We start from the raw sequence: 21,886 nt of genomic DNA on the forward strand, positions 1-21,886 counted from the left end.
GATTAGTTAAAAGAATTTTTTTAAAATTATGAAAGTTTGTAGAAATTTGTAGCTCAAAGTGTTTTTATGAAAAATTATTTATGGTTCCTAATGTGAAAGAGTTATAAGAGGGATATAGATTTTTTAGAAAAGGGAATGCTGAAGTTGGAGGGGTTAAATGCCTTTCCCATGGAAGTTGATTGTACAGCTGGAAGGAGAAGTGCTTTTGCTTGAAATTCTGATTAAAAATGTCAAAACCCTATATTTACTGGACTGGGAACAGGGTGTAATCTGTATCTCTAGGTAACTAATGTTGTGTTTTAATAACCTGACTACACTTTTCCACTACAAAGTGTCTGATTTTCAGAGGGATTGAGAAATTTGAAATATTTGTTATTTTTTTTCTTTCCATCTGTGTTACTTTAGTTTACTCATTTTGTAATCCATTAGACCTAAATCTCAATGCCCATTTTGACTAAAACATCAGCTGATAATCTGTGCCTGTGATTATTAAAACAGATACAGCTGTCACTGTCCATTCCCAAAAATTTTAAAGCCAGAATTTTTAATATACTAGTCGGTGCTTTCTTGGACCAAGGAGAGTGGAAAAACTAAGGTGGCTGGTGCAGTACATGAGGGTGGAGGCCCTGAATGAAGCTTTTATAAAAACTGTCTCATAGGAGATTTCCTCTCTTCTTTCCAGTTTGGATTAGGTTTTTTGGCATACGTTTTCAAGAAACTCATCATGTCTTTGCATTCAAACTGCAAAAGCCAGCTTAGTACTTTGCGAATTTCCCTTGGAAATTGCTCTGCAATGCTTCATCCAGAGAAGATGCATTTCCCTGTTTCTTTGGTTATAAGCAAATTCACAAGGCATTTATTTTAGTGCCCAATTTACTTGCTTCTCTCACTTCTCTCTTCTCCATTCCTATGGAAGTTTATTTGAAATATTTCTTTGAATTTAGATAGCTTGTACTGGTGTCTTTTTGAGAAATTACTTTCTTCGCCTCTCATTGGTTATAATGCCAGGGCAGATGGATTTAACACAAGCTTAACCCTTTTGTTTTTGGAAAAGATTAGTAGAGGCTTAGATAATAACTTGGAAAACACAAAGATAGCTGAATCATTGCCATTCTTAATAAAATAATAATCAGCAATGTGTTCTAGGGTTAGCCCATTGGACATCGAGATAGCTAATCTGACACTGGATCCTTCTGTCTGTGGACACTTACACATAATCATAGATTTTCTCTCTTGAGCTGGCTTTGCATTACTTGCAGGGCTCCTTGTCTCCTGACCATTCAGCTGAGCAGCCTTGGCAGGAGGGTGTTTGCTCCTGGCCCCCGAGAACCTGGGTGCTGCTTCATCCCCCATGTCTTGGAGATCCCAGGTGAGGGCTCATAATCAATCCCCACAGCTGAGGTGAGAATCTATTTTGGATTCTCTGATGTTTCTACCAAAAGTGGGCTTTTACAGGTCATGTCTGCTGGATGCCACTCTTCAGTGGCCACGGCGCAGCACCTTCTGTTGGACCTGCAGAGCTGGTGAGACCAGATGTGCGCCAGACAGCTGCTTGTTGGAAATGAGACATTTCCACACCTGCTACTAATGACATGGAGAAATGCTCAGTTCTGGACAGAAACACCAACTGAGTTTAGATGCATTCAGGTTTGGGTGGAAGCAGTGAGCAGGCACTGTCAATAGCTCTGAATATTTAGATGCCTGTACTCCCCTAAATACTGACATGGCTAATGAAGGCTGCTAATTACAATTTGTAATTTGTTTTTGGACATGTAGGGTGAAAACTTAGTCAAGAACTATGACTCTTATATTTTACCTATGGCTTTGCAGGTGGGGAATTGAGGCTGTAGTGGTTAAGTTGCTGTTTTGATAGTTCAAGCATGTGGATCCACTTCCATGATCCTTTACCTGTTTATCCCAAGGTCACATGCACATCCTAATTCATTTATTTGTAGCTAAATGCCCTCGCATAAACAACTGCATCTATACAAAGTGGGTAGGAGCTGTTGTTCTTCTCACTTAGCAGTATTTTATACTGATGGTGCTGCTGGGAAAAACTTCATAAGAATGAAGGAAAAAAAGGTAAAGAAGTTGAAAAGCAAACTCTTGGAAGAAAATCTCCAAACACTCAACATTTTCTCAATCTTTCCCACATCTCATCCTTCTTGTCCCAATCCATCTTTTTTCCAAAACACAGAGACTTTTTAATCTCTGACCTTTGTTTCTTTTTTGTTATGCAATTTTTCAAGCATTAGAGAGAGACAATTTACCAGCAGATTATGAGACCTTGTGGAAATCCATTTTTCTTTGGTGTACAGTAGTTAAACACATATAACTCTCAAATCCTCTCTGGGAAATAAGTGACAGGGAGACATTCAGCTAACCCAAACAACACATTTCACAGTAAGTGCTGTTCTACCAAAGGGCCTTTAGACTGAATAGCTAACTGTCCCCTCATTTAAGGATATGGAGGGAGCCAGAATCAGGGAATGCTGGGAAGCTTGCTGTCTTACAGTCAATGTAAATATTTGTAGATATTCTGAAGGGAGTCTGAACCCTGAAAAACTTCTGGCTCCTGAATTAGCCATAAGGATTTCTCACTTAGCTTAGTGGTCAACTAGAGACAGCAAGGAGTTGTAGGCCTGGTCTGTCGTGCAAAGTTCCACTGAAGAGTGATTTTCAGTAGAGCTAATTAAACAAAAGCACATCATAGCATGCATGCACTTACATCAAAGCACACAGAGATTTTATAGGTTTAATTTAACTTTAAATCAGCTTAAATGTGTCTATTTCATGGGCTAGCACTGTGTGGAGCAAATCAATTTTAAATTTAATTAAAGTGGTGCTCTTTTCCAGTGTAAGGAGGTCTTATAGGCTTTTCTGTTTCCTTTTATTGATCTCAATGGTATTCTATGAACATGCTAAAAAACCCTTTATTTTTCACACACCTTACTTGAAAAACTACTGAATTTAGTCATCTGCACATGATTAACATTTTTGCACTACTTATGTACTACTCTCTTACATAGTGAGATCCATATTGGCATGTAATTTTTGGATAAGCTTTTTCATAGTTTGTTTTCACTAAATGTCTTGTTGAAAAGAAAATTGGTTTGCCTGTGACAAGTATGTAGAAATCTTTTTTATGACTTTTAAGGCAAGGAAAAAAAGAATTTGTATTTAAATGTAAGCAATTTCCTGTGATGTTGTGAGTTTGTTCATAATGGGGTAACTTGAAAGGTGATAGATAGTAAGCTAATATAAATAAATAAACTGTATTTATAATGTAGTAGCAGCTACAGGTCATCATAGCAATGTGGCTTGTTCAAAATTAGAATGAATATTCTGTTTTTCCAGCAAAACGAAATGTATTAAAAAAAAGAACTTTCTAATCTCAGAAAATGCATGAATAGTGGAGACTAGAACAGAATAGTACTTGTCAATGTTCATAACACAGGCAAGCAATTTTAACATCGTCCAACCTGAGAAGTTCCCCTTAGCTAATGAGCCTATCCTCTTAATTGCTCAAACTTCTAACCATACTCAGACAAAAAACCACCACAAGTATTAAGCAACCCCCAAAACATTCTCCTGAGAACTATTTATACAAGATGCAGTGGTCAGTCAGGGCAGTAAAACAGTGGTTTACAAGAAGCCCAAATAAAACCTAGAGCTGTCCTGAGCAGGATGGCCTGTGGCTAGTCAATGAGTAAACATTCTCAGTGCAGAAGGAAAAAAAGGGGAGAATCGGCCTAAAACAGATGAAGGAAAGTCTGTGAATAAATCCAAGCAAGCAATGTTGCCTGTGTTCTCATGCACCTTAATCCTTGTCAAGTATTTGAATTAGGATTATGCTTCTCTCCTACCCACCTTTAAGTCCTTTTAATAATCTGAAACTTACATAAAATATGGAATAAATCTATTTGAAGAAAAGCTCCCTTGTACTGCAGGTTGTCTAAGGAAACCTCCGTGTTATGATTAGATCTGTTATGGTTAGATCCTTAACAATTTATTTCAGTGGGAAAACTTCCATTGGATTTAATAGCAACAGGGTCTGAACTACATTTTCATGAATCATTTCAAGACAGTTTGCCATTCAGGAATACTGGCTTCTTACCAAATGACTTTTTCAGTTACATCATAAGGCAGATTGTCTTCATTCCATGTTATATCCAGTCCCATGGATGTGGTCTTGAAAGCGACCTGAAACTTGGATATCATAACTTTGGTGAAATAGCCTTAGTACTTTAACACATTATGCTAGTATAGTGAGTTATGTTTTGGGAGAAAATGTTCTCACATGTCCTATAAAAGAAAAATTTACACTCGATCTATTTTTGTAGTGTGGCTACAGCTCTGTGTCTCTCTTTGAGGTAAATTTATTAAAGTAAGACAGGCCTACTTGATAAAATCCAAATGTAAGTACCCTGCATTATTCCATAAAAAGGCATTTCCAGCATGGTAAATGAAATGTTCTTGCTTGAAACTGCATTTCTAAACCAAGGCCTTTGTTGCATCAACACAAGCGTGCAGCAGCAGTGGCACTCACCAGCTGAGCAAAGCTCCTTTGGGAAGCTTTTGGGCAAGCTTGTGGTTGTGAAGGGTAGCAAAGTTTCTGACACTGTTTTCCACCATATTCTCGTATCCAACGTCTTCAGTCTAGAGGCTGAACAGTCAGATGGTAAAATATCTGGTGGGGTGGTTTGCCTTAGAGGGTGCTGATTAGTGGGACATGCACTGCCTGGAGGCAGTGGAGTATGCTTTCAACAGAACGGCAGATGCTGAGAAACTGGAATGGTCGGGGCTGGACCGCTCATGCTGTGAGGCTGCACAACTGGGGATTGTTCATCCTGGAGATGAGGTGGCTTTGGAGGCCCCTAACAGTGTGTGCCCTCCTCCTACCCACTCCCATAGTTATGGGGTTGGAGGCCCCTAACAGTGTGTGCCCTCCTCCTCCTCACACCCACAGTTATGGGGTTGGAGGTCCCTCACAGTGTGTGCCCTCCTCCTCCTCGCCCCCATAGCTATGGGGTTGGAGGCCCCTAACAGTGTGTGCCCTCCTTCTCCTCACCCCCATAGCTATGGGGTTGGAGGCCCCTAAGAGTGTGTGCCCTCCTCTCCACCCCCATAGTTATGGGGTTGGAGGCCCCTAACAGTGTGTGCCCTCCTCCTCCTCACACCCATAGTTATGGGGTTGGAGGCCCCTAACAGTGTTTGCCCTCCTCCTCCTCATTCCCATAGCTATGGGGTTGGAGGCCCCTAACAGTGTGTCCCCTCCTCTCCACCCCCATAGTTATGGGGAACCATTGGGGACATGGAGCCACGGTCTCCACAATGGGGCATGTTGGACAAGGAAAAATGGCACAAGTTGAAAAGAGATGTTCATACTGGATATGAGGAAATATCTTCCCACCATGAGGACACTGGGGCAGTGGCGCAGGCTGCTCGAGGTGGTTGCACAGGCTTCATGCTTTAGAAGTCCTTAAGACCTGACAGGAGAAATGCACATTGTTTGAGCTCATGGTGGAGCCCACCTTCAGCAGGAGGCTGGTCCAGAGAACTGCTGAGATCCCTTCTGACTTGAACAATCCCTGATTCTTATGATCCTACAAGTGCCACTACAGTTTGGCTTTGTGCTTACCTGAGAAGCAATATATTGGTAAAGGCTTTCTTTAGCCAATTCTTTTAGAAGATGCCTTGGCCTTGTAACAGTCTTTCATAAAACAACTCTTTTGCCTGCTTGTTTCCTACATCCTCAAAGCAAAGTTATTCCTTACACTGACAGACAGAAGACTTCATGAAAGAAAAGTCACTGATGATGAGTAGTGAATCAGCACAGTCCTTTGTGTGCTCTTACCTCTGCAAAAGCTCACTGATGATAATGCAAGGGTATGGTGGATGTAGGCAATACACACACTTCATAATACCAGACAAAACCAAGATCACAGAAGCATATAATGAGATATCCCTCACATTTTTAGAAGTGGTTGATTTGACAAAACAGAAGGATATTTCATAGGTTTCTACAATAACGTGGAATATTTGCTTTCCATGCAACAGAGAAAAATTGTGAAGTTGAGAAGACTGAAAATCTACACTCTTATTTCTGCTAAGAATTACACTCTAGAAATTGCTGGAATGAAACAGTATTCACACTGGTCTTATTTAAAAAACTATTTAGGGTTTGTACATAGTTCACGTGATTCAGGAAGTAGCTATTATCATTAATCATGTTTTCACATTGTGTTCACTGTGCTAGGTCTATCATATTCCTAGACAAAGCTTAAAGGCAGGCAAATATAGATTTTTATCTGGCCTATGGAAATGGAAAAGAGGTGAAGGATGAGCAGGAATCTACTCATTTAGGAACAATGAAATTCCTTTGGTGGAGCGATTTACACAACAAGCAGACACAGTGGCACAATTCTGACAGCAGCTTGTGAGCATCTATGGTTCCCTTTGAGTTTCACCACTTGTACTTCATTAATTGGTAGAACTCAATGAGGTTAAGAACGAAAAAACACATCTCTTGAGGATTTAAAAATTTTGTTTATTCTCCACCCAACCACTTTGATTTACAAGGTAAATTGCTTCTCATTTTAACTCAGAAACAAAATGCAGTTCAAAGAGGTTAATTTTTTCCATAAATTTTGTTCTTGGTCCCTTGAAATGTGGCTCTATAATAAGATGATGTTCCAAATTTATATTGCCTGCAGTCTGTTTCATATAACTGGGGATGGGTATGACGTGTTTTGATGCACATAAGACTATAGGACTATTTTTTTTGGGATTCATTTAAATCCATCCCAGTTTAGAAGAAGAAACTTACCTCAGCTTTGTAGGTGCCACGTATGAAGTGCATTGTCTTCTCAGCTCATTTACTCTTAGACAGGTGGTCATATAACAAACCATCAGAATAACTGGCTTGAAAATCAGCCTCGTGTCTGTCAGGAGGGAGGACAATAATTAATAGCATATGGAAAGAGTTACTTTTACCACAGGGATGAAAGGTACCATGGTAAAACAGGATGTGGGCAAATGTATGCTCCAGTTGTCTCTGTCTGTGGTTTGTGTCAGCCTGTTTCTGACCAGGAGGTTCTGGCTTATGGTGTGTCCAGATGATAGTCAGAATAATTAATGGTATTTTTTTTGAAAACAGAAATGATGAAACAAGCTTATAACTAGAGCAGTTACTTGATTTCAGTTTTAAGATTGTGGCCTACTATAATTCCATAGAAATTACTCTTAAATTTTGCAGAAAGTATCTTTATTTTCCATTTCACCCAACTTTCAGAAATAGGGGGTACACGTTTTTCAATTTTGTATATTCGTATTTCCTGAAACTTTGCCTAGAACATGAAAATTATTAGAAAATACTGGAAGAGTCTGTACACGATGTCTGTACATGATTTGTGAACTATCTTTGAAAGGGCACTTTTTCTAGCTGCTGCTACTGCTGCTAAAAACCAACCCTATTGCAATGATAAGGGTAAGCATGAATTTCTCCAAAGCGCTTAACTTTAATCTATTTGATATCATCCAGAATTCCAGAGGATTTCAGCTCAGATTAAAAATCTTTTTTTACCATGAAAAGTCATGCAAATTGATAAGTGGGTCTTACGACATCCTGCCTAGGATGACCAAGTCATGCATATGGTAGAGTTTATCACGTATCTCACACAAAGCAAGGCAATGCTTGATAAGCACTTTTATTGGGTAATTACATTTTTTTTTTTACATTTGCAAATAAAGCAGATTGATTTCCATCTTGAAGTAATTTACTAACACATTATAAACTCGTCAAACGCTAACGTGGTGCAGCATGCCATTTCCTGTTTACTAAGTAATCCTTTGGCCGTCTGCTTTGTGTCTTTCAGGTTGAACCTGGAGCTCTTCTCTGCCAGGGACGTCATGGAGCCTGGCGTCAGAGCCCCCCACCTGAAGGAAAACATTGCCTCCTTGGCTTGGCTCCTTGCAAATACAAACCATGGCCGATTCCCAGAGGTTTGCAGGCCCAAGCCAGAACGAGCAGAGGTGTTCCAGGGAACTATTAAAAGGTAAAAATGGTATCAAATTGATGTCATGCGATGTTTCTGGCTGCTTATCAGATGATTTCTTTTTTTATTTAAGCATCTGTTTGTGAAGGTTATTTGGGATGTATATGAAACTCTTTCTTACTTTCTTTAGCATGAAAAGCAGGTGTTCTTTAAAGAAAGGACCCAGGTCCTTTCTAGCACAAGGCCATCTATTGCATCAGGAATTTATGGAAAGAGCAAGAATGAAATGATCTTATGGGAACAGCACAAAAAGGGAAAAATGCCCTTTGGAGCCTTAAAGGTTCACTGAAACAGTAATTTAAAAGGATTTGATTCCAGTTACTCATGACATTTCCCATGCCAATTCAAAGCTGGCCCGCTCTTTCTTCACATTTTTTTTCATTTTATTAGTGTATGCTTTTACAGGAAATGAGTTAACGTAAATCATATTACAGACAAGATAAGCAACAAAGTCACTGGAAGTAACATGCTAGGGTAAACAAGAATCAGACTAAAGGAATCCTTGCCATATGGGGCACTCTCAAAAGGCACATAAAATCTCCTGATAAATGAAGTTTTTGTGGTACTGTATTTCATATGACAGCAAGAGTGAATTCATCCTTTTAGGAAGGGATATTAAGACTGTCCTTTGAGTGGTGGGTCATGAGTGGGAGAGGCAGTGACTTAATTTCCAGTTTGAGTATCCTAGAGAAAAGGAGAAGATGCATATGCACCTCCTACTGCATTGGAGTTCACACAGCAAAGCCCGATGAATTCTGTTCCCAACATCAATAAAACTGGACACATGTAATAAAAACAGATAGCCAGTTTTGTTTTGTAATATTATAAGTTTTCATAATTTTCATGGTTTCTTTTGTCCTGAATGGCTGTAGTATTCTATATCTTTTCTTGTACAGAGTTCCTTTTTTATCCACTTTGACTGCATGGCACTTGGAGCTACCCGTGAGCAAGCAAGGATAAAAGTGTTTTTTTCTGTTAACGTGGATCCTGGAAAAAACTATCTGTGCATCGTTGGTGGAGATTTGATTAGGACTTTATAGCAAATTTTCAAGGATGAACTACCAGCAGCTGAGTGAATACTTAATAAAAATTTTGAACTTGCTTCAGTGACAAGTGAAACAGTTTGTCTTCCTTTTAGGAAGACAAATATCTCCTTGCAATGAGAATTGTACAGTGGGAATTCTTTGAGTTTCAGTGGCCTGGAGGAGTAAAGACATCAATAAGTGCAGTATTGTATGATACATATGCTTGCTTTCTCACAGTGATATTATCATAAACATAATTAATACAAAATGTGCTAAGGCCCCAAAATCTAAATTTCTGAGTGGTAGTCTGCCGTGTGTACCAGTCTGAAGATATTATAGAACATAAACTAGTGTGCTTTTTTAGTTCTCACCTGTTCACAGCAATAAAACTAGAAAGCACACTAGCAACAGCTACAGCTGAAGTTCCTTCAAAATTCATTTTACAGGCCCAAGCTGCTGAGGCATATGCAGAGTTCATGTAATTACTGTTGTGCTTTATAATGCAGAGCAAATTGGTGTAGCAGGAAGCAAAAAGGTGTAAAGGAAGGCTGATACTAGGACACTCCAAAGAGAGGTGCCTGTAGAGAAAAGCTGATGCTCCCTGAAAATTCTGGCGGGCTTGTGGTTTTCTGTCCTCAGAGTTCTTTGCTGATACATTCTGTTGGAACTTTTTCAAAGGGATAAAGGAAGAAGTTTGTTTCCCTGTCACTTTCAGCATAAATGAACTGCTGTTAGACTGTTTTGAATAAAACCAAGATAATATTAAAAATGGTTGACAAAGAAGAATCAAATAGCTTTTTTGGCTAGTCGGTACCTCCCTCCAGGAAAATACATACAGAGAGGTTATTTGGGAGCAAGAATTGTATTCTGGGGTGCTGTGACAACACCCCTTCTTGCCCCAGTGTTTGCCCAGTGGCTTGAGGACTTTCATGATGAATTCTGAATGCCTTGTTCCCAGCAGGGACCACAGGTGACTTTGGTGTTCTGCTGTTCTCACCGACACTGGGAAAGGAATGTTCTGCAGACACCCTCTTAAACAAATCTCCAGTAATGTGATGTGTCATGGAATTTGTGTGTTCATGACCAGAAGCAGTTAGGGTTTAGGTTTTCCATCTTACTCATAAAATTACAGCTCTTGCAGCACGTAGCTCTCAAGACCAAGATGACAAATGCTGTGAACTCCTTAAAGGAGAAGGGTGCTGTTCAACTTCTTACCCCATGGGACCCAAGGAAATCCCATATGGACCAGATGTGACCACAGCAGAAAAGTGATAAGTTATTTACCCATCCTGTACATCAATTATGTGAAAGTGGAGGATGTGTGACTTGCCTGACATATCTTAAAAAAGTGGCTTGGGGAAGATGTAAAAAATAATTGCCATGGTGTTTTTGTTGAGAGTTGCCTTGGATGTAATTATTGATTCTCAAATATGGTTGTTGGGTTTTTTCCTCTCTGGGACAAAAATGTTGTTATTACGTTAAAAAGAATGGAGTAACAAGCTAATGAAGGGAAAGAAACAAACAATCTGCCAAGCTTGCATCAAGGCAGTGGCAGCTCATAATTTTTTAATAATGTTTCTCATTTATATGTTTTTGTACCATTTTTTTCTCATTAAATAAGCATGGACAAAACACTGTAAATTTGGTCCAAATGTAAAAGTTATTCAGTACCTGGCCACACTTGGAAACTGTAGCAATGAGAGTTGCTGTATAGGGATGAAGTGTTGTTATGTTTCATAACACATATGAATGATTCTGACCCTTTGAAGAAAAAAGGTCAATGCCAGTTCCTACAAAAGCAAGGATGGTGGCCAAGCAATGTTGGCTGGAATTTGCATACAAATGCACCTTAGTGTTGGCCTGTAGCAAACAGGTAGATATTCCAATTTTCTTCAAGAAAAACATGTGCCTTCCCCTCTCCCCCAGATCCTCCAGATCTGCCTAGCTGGGCTAGATTTTTCTCCTATTCTTTGTGATCTGGATGGTTACCCACTGGGGATCAGCATGAGATCACCAAACACGTTTTTCCATGGGTGACCTAAATCCGAAACTGTTATCTTCCCCAGCTGAGCAAGCAGTGGAAAATAAAAACAAAAGCAACTACTAAAGAAAACTTCTTGGCCTTAAAACTGTTAAAGAGGAAGCAAGCTGTAGCTGAGAAGCAAGTTTCCAAAACAAAGATCTCCTCAGAGTAATACATTTGACACTTTGCCACAGTAAGAGCTCTGTGCATGCCTGGGAAACCCTTGCAGAGTTCAGTCTGAGGAACGTGTGGCTACATCTTCTTCAAACTGAACCCTGCAAGGGTTTCCCAGGCATGCACAGAACTTGGTGGTGAACTTGTTGCATTGATGGTTGATCGATTTACTGTGTGCAGCGCAGAGGATTGAGGAACTGGCTGTCCCCCTTCATTTCTCCCACAGTAGTGATGATACTTGCACATCAGAACAAAACAGGCTATTCTTTCTCACTGCAGCTGAAATGCCTCCCCTGTTGCCCCCCAGTGACTGCAGCTGAGCTGAGCTGTTTATGAATGTGTTAGCCCTGAGTCTGCTGAGAGCCATAAATGTCATGCCCTCAATGACATGCCCTCCTGGCTAGGTGGAATTCATTCTTCAGAGTGACCTGAGGATAGGACCACTGCCTTCCTTCCCAGGCTGTTTCTGCCAGAGAAACAGCATGAGGCTGTAAATGCATATTGAGGAGTTGTTGGGAGGTCCCTTGGCTCTCTTTTGTCTTGGCTGCTCTAGATTGTGGCTCCAGATCCTGCTCCAGTGGGAAAAGATAGAGTTATGCTTCTGCCTAATTTCTGTGAGACCAAATCTGAAAAAAGAGCTATTTTTTAATTTCCACATATGTTACAATGTGCTGGTGCAGGGCCATTGTGGGGCAATGAAGTGGTTCTTTGACATGATGAAGAGATTAGACATATCATCACTTGTGTTTTGCTGCTCCATCTTCTTTGCCAGAGGTTACTTCATAATGTAAAGCGCAGTAAAACCAGAAGACATGGAGGATTTGAGGAGAAAAGCTGTAGGTAATGAATTTCTTTTCCCTGTCTGTGAACATGTCTGGGATATAACATGGAGGGTGATGATACTCCATGATCAGCAGCAACACCTTTGCTGCCATGCTTTGCATCCTCTGATTGCTTCCCTCTACAGGCATGAGTAATGGATGACAATGTGTTCTCTACCTAGGTGCTTTTTTCCTGGCATGTTGTTTATTCCTTGTTTTATGCAGGTTTCCTGTGTATTTGTGACTGATGAATACCATGTTCCTCCCAGGGACTGTTCTGATGTTGGTGGCCTTTTTTGCCTGTGTCTTCACTTTTGCCAAGGAAAATTAGGGAGCAGCTTTTCCGTACTGTGGTTAAATCCTCCTGGTGTCCATTGAAGTAAAGCAGGTGCACGTTGGAGTCTTGTTAGACCAGGAGCTGTCCCCTCTGTGTCCTTTGAGGAAAAATGGTGAAGAGAGTAAGAGCTGGAATGCTGCCCAGCAATCTTAATTTCTGCCTTGAACACAGCTGCGAGACAATTTTCCTGGAGAAAATACGAGGTTGACAAATACCACTGAGTAGCCTGTTTGGGAATTTTACCATAACAAATAAGCCATTCTGTTCACACCTGAGGCTCTCAGATCTGTACCATACGTAACTCTCCTCCTGTCAGGCTGAGGGCTGGATTCCCTGTGCTTGCCTCTGTATTCTTACCTACACAGCTGTTAACCATTACTCTGCATTCTGTTTGTCTATCTTTTAGATGAAGGAAAATTTTTTTTTGCTTGATTTAATTTGACTGGGATAAAGTAATTATGCAGAAACCACGATATCTCTGATGGTAAGCAGACTGTACAGAATATAACTGTCTAAGCAGAAGTGGGTAAAACTTGGTTTTATGCTACTTCTGTAGGGGGATGTGACATTTTTTGGCATTGTGTCTGCGTTTTTGTGTGTATTTTTTCCCCTAGGAAACCCCATCTCTTCTCACCCATCAAGTTTACTGGAAATTCAGCATTTGTGGTTGATTGAAATAGGTACATTGAACCCAAAGAGAAATTTAAATAAAATACAGAAGATTAAGTTGTCAAAAATGCTTGTACTTTACCATGCTTGTTCAAACTGTTTTATCACCTTTGGATGCCCCACCCCTGGAAGCATTTAAGGTCAGGCTGGATGGGTCCTTGACCACCTTTGTCTATGGGAGATGTCCATCCCTATGCAGGGGTGTAATTAGGTTATCTCTAAGATCCCTTACAATCCAAACCATTCTATGGTTTTATGATTGTATGTTATGGATATGCAAAGCAAGAGTGTATTGACTGTGTGATTACCTTACTTAAGTTTTGTTTGATACAAAAGAAGTGTTTACAGTACTAAATTTTCATGACAAAGCTGGGAATCTAAGATCCTTTCAAAAGTTAAAATACATCCAAAAGCTGTGGTCTTCCTGTAGCTAAAATGTTACTAGAGGCTGGACTTGCAGAAACATTTACTGACTGAAAACATGGCTTCCCATCCAAAGACATTTCAAAAGTTTTAATACCCTGGAAACCAGATTCGATCCATCTTAAAATAAAACTTAATTACCTCTGACGGTCTTGTTCTGAAAGGTGAGTTAAAGCCTGCTGCTCTGTGTAATCACACAAATATGTTTTGTAAGCTTTCCCTAAAAATGTCCAGCTGGCCTGAGCCGAGCTGCACAGGCCTGCAGAGCACCGCATTGCCGCTGGGATGCTCCCAGCAAACCCAGCGGGACTCCAGCACTCTTGTAGATCTGGACGTGGAAACTGACTTCAGTAGGGCTGGGAGCGCTGGCAAGAATGCTGAGAGCTACATCTTTCCACTTCAGAAACTCAAGGGAGATATTAAACATCCGCTTGATCAGCAGCAAACTCCCTGCTCCAATTCTCGCTCAAAGGATGTCATGTCTAATGGAGCTGAGCTGCCAGAAAGCTGCACCTGAGTGAGGAGGATTTCTCCCTCACTCAGGTTAATCCCCAGTCCAGATCCAGAAGAACTGCCAGAGGAGGGAGCCAAACTTCATATCTGTATTTATTTATATTTCTAAATATTGGCAATATTTATTTTGCTGCTGTTCTTTGCTGTGCTCCTGTACTTTCGGCTTCTTTTGTGGTAGGAGGAAGCCAGGTACAGAGAAGTGTGTGCTCAAGAACTACTTCTACTCAATGGTCCTGCTTTAGATTCCCTGCTTGTGAGGTGGTATGGGAAGGGAGATACTCTGCTCTCCTCAGTCAGAAGACATAGTAGAGCAGCTGTTCCCAGTAACAATAATGACACTATTGCTGAGACAAACATTTTCACAATGATGCATGGGAACGCTAAATCCAAACCACATTGTTTAGCTAATGCATGCTTTCGCTCTGCTAAAGGGGAATGTCACATAACTGAAAGTAAATTGAAGAGATCAGAGTTTAGAAAATATGACAAAGTTGAAAACTTAAAGCTGTAATACACAGTAACATCCTTTAGCAGTGAAATCAATGATCCAAAGTGGTGTGTGCATGTGTATTTTATGGCAGTTTATTAGGTATGACTTCCCTCTGGCCAGTCCAGTGAACAGACACTGTTGTGAGTCAGGAATGCTTTCTGCCAAGCACTTCAGTGAAACTGAGTATAGCATATAGATCTCCTTTCCCACAGAACATATCAGGCATTGCAACATATCATAGATATGTCAGACTCTAGGTATGGTTTCTGGCATTTTTCTTTAATCTGCACTCCCAGCTGGGACTAATGAAACACTGCTCTCAAGGCTTGTACATGCACATGGTTCAGAGAGTCCTCACACACTGTATTAATAAGGTAATACTTTTATTTTCGTTAGCAAGAGAAGAGGTACTTGCCTCCAGTAGTGATGCAGAGCAACAGCTTAGAGAAAGGAAAGTTAAAGATTAATGGAGACCTGAAACATTTAATTCATAAATTAACTACTGAGCTAGATACCTACCTTAATATTGTGACAGCCTTGCTGCTGGCACTTCCAAAATAACTGATATGGGTTTGAAAGATCATTGGAGAGCCTTTTCCCTCTGGCACAGTTGTGGAGAGATTGCTAAGTTTAGATCCCAAGAATGCAAAGTTACTCAATCAAATGCAGAAGTCTGCTAAGTTCATGCAATAAATGGAGATAAAAATGGGGTTTTGTTTCTTACCAGAGAATCATGGTCAACTTCCCCCCTTCCTTTTCACTGTGCCTTTGCTGTATGTTCTGGGCAACAGTGATTCTACCAGGTATGATCAAAGCTAGAAACACCCTTGGCAGTGGTTAGAAGGCTTCATCTGAACTCAGCCAGCAAAGAAGAAAAAAGGGGAGGGGAAGCACATTAAGGACTTGAAAACTATTTTTAGGTGTGCAGGCTAGGGAGCTGAGAGCAATATCTGACGGCAATACCAAAGTGCCTGTGTGATTACTTGGTTTTCATGTTAGAGAGTAGAGTCTGTCAGCACATTGATTGTTTTTACTGTCCAGCCTCCTGCTTTTGAAGAGCTGCTCTAGTTAATTTCAATGATACACCATACAGTAATCTTGCCTATTTAAATAAATGGAATTCAGTACTCTCAACAAAAGCCCTGGACGTTACGATCCTCCCATGCATTGTCAGGGTTCTGGGGCACTGTAGCTCATGAATAACACAGATGGAGGAAGGTTTATAGAGTCTGTGGCAGTGGTTTTATTTCATGTCTAAAGTGCGAAAAGTTTCTTCCAAAGAACAACATTATATGATACTTTTAAAATAAGTAGGCCTGCTTGGCCTTACAAATAATTGTGCAGGTGCTGTAGGGCTTTGTGATGGAGCCCTTTGCAGGGAAAACTGGAGTGTTGCAGAGGCTGTGTGCTAACCCAAAAGGCCAAATTAAAAACGTATGCAGCCACACTGCAGCATGTGGGTGGCTTTTAGGCAAGTGCAGAGGGTTGTTAAATGTCGAAATCAAATATAGGCATGGGGAAAACTGGTGTGTGAATGGAAAGACTGATCACATGCTTGTCCTGCCATTTAAATGTGTGGTAGGCTCCTCTGAAATTCAAAGTCTGCCTAGCAGCAAGCCAGCTTGTAGGGAAATACAAATCTGATTTTAAGTCTTCATACGTTTCTAAAATCTAGCCTTTCTGCATGTCTGAAAAATAAAATTTGCATTTACAATTTTTTAACAGCTGCCTTCACATTTTCATGTTGAGACTGTGGACTTGCTGTCTGCTCATTCACCGTGATGATGTTGCCTGTAAAACCTGACAAGTGGTAACTTCAGTAATGAGTATTAACAGTAATGAGTATATAACAAAACATAGCCCTGACATAGATGAAATCTCTGTATTGAAAGATTTGAAAACTGAGGTACAGAGATTAAATATTTGCTCAGTATCCTTTGAAAAGCTGTAGCATAGACAGAATTTGATCTTTGCTCTGGAAAACCTCAGCCTAGTACTTGATAGTGACCTTTTTATCATCTTTTAGGTAAGATGCCAAAAATTCATGCAATGCTCCCTCTTCATTTTAAGAAGGAAATATTAAGTAAACAGTAATGATTAAGTCTGCCTAACCTGAAACAACCCTGTAACCCTGAGATTTTATTGTGTAAGATGAAGACTTGGTTGATTTAAAACAGTTCCTGATATGTGATGACCTAGTCCTTATCTACTGTCCAGCTCACCATATGCAGAATACTCTTTTTTACAAGTTTAAAAAAGTACAACACTATTTCAAGTCAGGCAAATGATTGCATTGAATATTGGCCAAAACAACAGATAAAATCAGCTATAAAACATCCAAAAAAAGCCAGGTACTTTTGGTGGATTAAGGCAGGAGAAACAAGCCTAAAGCTTTCTAAAGTAAATGAAAAAATGATGCTTCATGTTCTTTAATTCTCCCTCCTCCCCTTGTCCCTTTTGTAGCTTTTTTATCCGTTCTGTTTAGGAGAGTCCTGCCCTAAATGCTTTTGCCAGTTGCATCACCTTTTAATGTTCCTTCTGTTCATTTGCAGCTACTTTGGAGCTGTAGTTGCTTTTATGTCAGTCACCCAATATTTAGAATTTGTAGTTTCCTCAGATAATTGGCCATCTTGACAAGAAGAGTGACACAATCAGCTGTCAGATACTTTTCATTCCCGACTTCCATGCCAAAACTGACATGTGGATATTGGAATAATAATGTGTTATCTTAATTAGGTGTATCTTCATGATACATGCTTTATAACAGATAGAGCACATGAAACTACTGCAATGCCTTGCCAGGGTATCTTTGAAATGAGATTCCCCCCTTTAGAGTTTTCTTCCTTCTTAAATAAATAAAGAGTATAGGAACAACTGCAGAGTCCAAGTCTGAATCTTAGCACTTCCTGTTAAACCTCACAAAATAGTGCAAGAAACATGTTTGGTCTGCTTTCTAAAGCTTGATGATGTGATAGGAAGGATGTTGTATGTAACATCAAAGAATGATGTTGTTATACCTCTGGAGCCTGACTTCTGGAAGTCCAAGTGAAATAATGTATGCTCATTTTTCTCCATAGCATGGCAGTTTTTAATAGGCTTGGATTCTTATCAGAAATGTTCCAACGATTTCCTTCATTGTGTTTGTGTGTGCTTTTTTCTTGACTATCCAAATTTCTCTCACACTTTTCTAAGTTTTGTTAAGTGACTCCCTGCTGGGTTTAGTTAAGAGCGGCGCTGAGCAAATTGCAAGCTGCCAAAACCAGCCAACAAACCACTGGTGATGAACAAATGTTTCTGCTCTTTCAGCTCATGGTAAATGTTACTGCTTCCTTAATTCCAGCATCATGTTCAAGTGGAAGATAGCACAGTCTGGACTACAGACCTGAACAGTGTTTTGGACCTGAGCAAAAGAGTCTGGCTGAGGATCAGGGTGGATCATAACTTTCACACTTGCTGTCTATATATGTTAGGATTAAAGTCTTGGGAGTATTCCTGGCCCAGTGATCTTTCTTAAAGTAGACTTCTTGGAGCTGTGCATGATGACCTCGGAGCATAATTTAGATCTCTGTATTTATGTCTCTTAGAATGATTACAGACCTTTTTTGTGAAAGACTGTAGAATGTGAACCTTTAGAGAGTCCTGCAGAACAAAGTGTGTAATGCACAAAAGGTAATTCATAGGGAATGACTGGATTTGTTTCTTCTCCATACTCTCTGCTGCAGTGAATTGTGTTTTTCTCCATTTCCTCCTCCAAATGAGGAGGAAAGTCTGAGTGGAAGAGGTCCTGCCTGTTGTAGCATGCCTTATTAGTGTGTTCTCATTGTTGTCCTCAAAACCAAGTTCATTAATTGTCTATGCTACATGTCCATATGATGGCATGCATGTTGTAGGAGGCTTAGGGAAGATCGGTGATTTTGCCAGGAGGGAAGATGTGAGCCCAGGGCAAAGTGTTTGCTCAGCTATTAGCTCTGCTGCAGATTATTTTAGTAATCTGAAAGACATTTTATTAAAACCAAAGCCAATCAGATCTTAAATTGAGACAAATAAAGTTTCGATAGTTCCGAAGAATACCCAATTCTTTCTTTGTCCTGTGAATGGGATGTGCTTTAAAGGTGGGAGCAGGTGATAGACTCCTAGTATTTTCTGGCTGTGCCACTAATTTCCTTCTAATGTTTTTCCACAAGTTATACTCACACAGGCAAACTTATTCATAAAAATCCCTTTGAGAACCTTAGGTGACAGACCAAAGCCATTAAAAAAAAGGAAAAAATTTCAAGATTACATGGTGAAACAACTAACCATTTCAGGAGAAAGGGTCAATTGCTCTTCTCTCCAATGTTAACTTGCATAGAAGTGATAGTTTTCTTCAAATGTGTGTTCCAGATCTGTACAAAAATGCAGAGGTAGATATGCAGAGATATCTGCATATCTAAATGCAAAGATATCTCACAGAATATCTTCCTTTAAATGGCATTTCATAATAAAGGACTTGAACCTAGCTCTTCCATATCCAGTTCCTAGGATCTTTTGGATCAGGAAGGCATGTTTTCTTAGAATCACAGAATCATGGAATCATTAAAATGGCTGAAGACCTCAGTGTAAGCCCTCTGCTGTGGATGCTAATAACACCTTGAAGCAGACTAATCTTCCCTAGGAGACATTTATGTTAAAACTAGTAAATCCCTATAACATGTTTTGGTTTGAATAAAACAGTGTTTTTGGACACAGAAATACTCAGTTAAAAAATTCCCAGTTTATACTTGGTGTTCCAATCATAAACGCCATGTGGTATGTTGTTTATATTTTTTTTGATGCCCTTATGAAGATTAGGTGTCTGCTCTCCTCTGAGTTCATCAAGCACATAATTTAGCAGTATGTTGCACAACTTTGTACTACTGTATTAACTCCTAGCTGTAACAACAAAATAAGGCTAGCACGATGTTAAGTATGCTACAAACCAAAAAGATCTGTGGTAGTCCCCAAGGTATCTGTTATCAAAATGTAAGTTAAAAGTTGAGAAGTGGATAGTATGAATGGAGTGTGTGTGTGTGTGTGTGTGTGTGTGTGTGTGTGTGTGTGCGTGAGTGTGAGTGTAGCAAACAAATACTAAGATAAACAGAACAATTTTATGCATCTTGCTTGTCAAGGCCTTATCTGTGTAATGCAGAAAGGTAGAACTCTGAAGAAAGGTCTGAAATTATAAATAATTTATAAAAAGATCATATTATTAAAATCATATTAATAATATTATTTTAACCATATTATTAATAATATGATTAAAATTATCATATTATAAAAATATCATAATATTATAAAAACTTTTAACATTACTAAGCCAGCAATAATATTAGATGTCTTGATGAACTCTAGAGCGCAGTACTCTGAGTGAAGGTTTCCCTGATGATTTAAAATAGAACATAATATTTTGGCAGACCTTGTTTTAATGTAGTTGCTACTTAAGGAGGATGAGGGAAACAACAACAGTCTACCTACTTGCATCTAGATAATTGTATTTGCTTATTACAGGTATTGTCTTGTTGGATGCAAACTACACAGTTCATGAGCTGGTCCTGCCAAGGACAAGGTCAAGAAGAACATGTAGGATAGGTGATGTCTGTTAATATGCCAAACCTAAATGTGTGTGATGCTGCTATTACTAATGGATGTTTAGGAAAGCCAAATGTGTGGTCAGCCCACTAATACTTTAGAATCAGAGAAAATCTCAAGTTGGAAGGGACCCATAAGTAATGCTCCTGATGCAGCTCCATTCCATTTCCTTGTGTCCTACCGCTGGTCACCAGAGAGCAGATCAGCACCTCCCACTCCACTGCTGTCCTTGGGGAAGTTGCAGACTGTGACAGATCCATCCCTTAGCCTTCTTTTCTCCAAGAACAAAAGAAACAGCTTCAGCCACTGCCCTATGTTTTGTCCTTGAGGCCTTTTACCATACTGGTTGACCTCCCCTGAACACACTTGTTGATGTCCTTCTTATATCAAGAACCCAAACCTACACGCAGGACTTGTGGTGTCATCATGATGCTAAAGCATTGTGTACTTGCTGTTTAAAATTTGCCCATTATAATGAATGTAGCTGTCTGCTCTAACTTCAGGTTAAGGCTGTGCATACTGCTGGAGAAAAAGCACATCTCTGAACTGAAGACAAATGATGAATCGTTCTCCCCATCTCATCTGCTCTCCTATGAGAAGGTAACCTCTCTTCTTTCAGTTATTTCCTTGTTTAATAACCATATTTGGGTGATTTAGGATGAGTGTTCCATGAATGATTATGTAACATATGTGGTTGACATAAAGAAGTGATGGGTTCAAGTTAAATTTAAGGATGATCAGAGAACTTACAGGGACATATCTCATAAACTATAATGCCACTCAGAGTCTGGAAGTTCAGGAAGTGCAGGACTGCTGGTAAAAGAATTTCTTTGCTCAGATAGGCCATTCCACTCTTCTCTTTCTTGACTTCTCTATGGATAGCAGAATTGTTATAATATTTTATTCACTATGGGATAGCACCTCTCTGAATGATGAGTGTTTATAAAAGCTTTCAAACTTGAAAAGCATGTAGCATTCTTTCCCTTGACAGATGACCAAAGGTTTTTTTAGGAATAGCAAATGTTAAGCCTAGTGGAAAAAAATTGTGAGTTTCTAAGGCAAGGCTAGTAATGTAATTTAAGGAATTTATACAGGCCCAACTGGGAAGTCATCATGTCTTACTGAAACTTGGTCTGCACATGGGAATGTGGCTGGCAAAATAATGTTAAGAAGGATCAGGGCAGTTATGCATGATGAGGCGCCAGTACTCAAATAGTTATTCCTATGGAAAATGGCTGAAGCTCAGCTGAAGGCTGATACCAGTTTTGCTGCATATTTCTGCACTATGCTATCATGTAATTACCACTTAGTGCGTGAATTTTAACTGCATGAAAAACCTCACTCCTAAGCCAATACAATTGACATTGTCTTAATAGAGATACAGTTACAGTAAAGGGAAACAAAAATTTGTAACCGAAGAGTGCTCTAATTTCAATTGCTAATTTAAGTCTTACTGGCAAAAGAACTTATAAAGTTTGGACAAGTTCTGCTGGTGTAGCTCTGCTAGAAGTCTTTGTTAGGAGTCAAACTGGGAGTCTTTTGAACCTCTAATGTGCTGCACAGAAGGAAAGAGAAATGCGTTCTTGCCTTTTCCAGACAACAGCGGAGAAGCTGCCCAGTCTGTTGCGCCCAACCATGCTGCTGAATCGCTACGCTACAGATCCCTGGTATCAGCAACTCTTCATCAATCTGGTAAGACTGAAGCCAACTCTAAAAATAAACATTTCCTCCATGAACAATATGTTTG

General features: G+C 39.7%; 1 pseudogene; it reads left to right on the forward strand.

The window, feature by feature from the left end:
- The window catches only part of LOC134415002 (chloride channel protein A-like), an 87,588-nt pseudogene that overhangs the window by 54,062 nt on the left and 11,640 nt on the right, over window positions 1-21,886 (forward strand).

Source organism: Melospiza melodia, chromosome 1 (genome assembly GCF_035770615.1).
Source record: "Melospiza melodia melodia isolate bMelMel2 chromosome 1, bMelMel2.pri, whole genome shotgun sequence".
NCBI lineage: Eukaryota > Metazoa > Chordata > Aves > Passeriformes > Passerellidae > Melospiza > Melospiza melodia.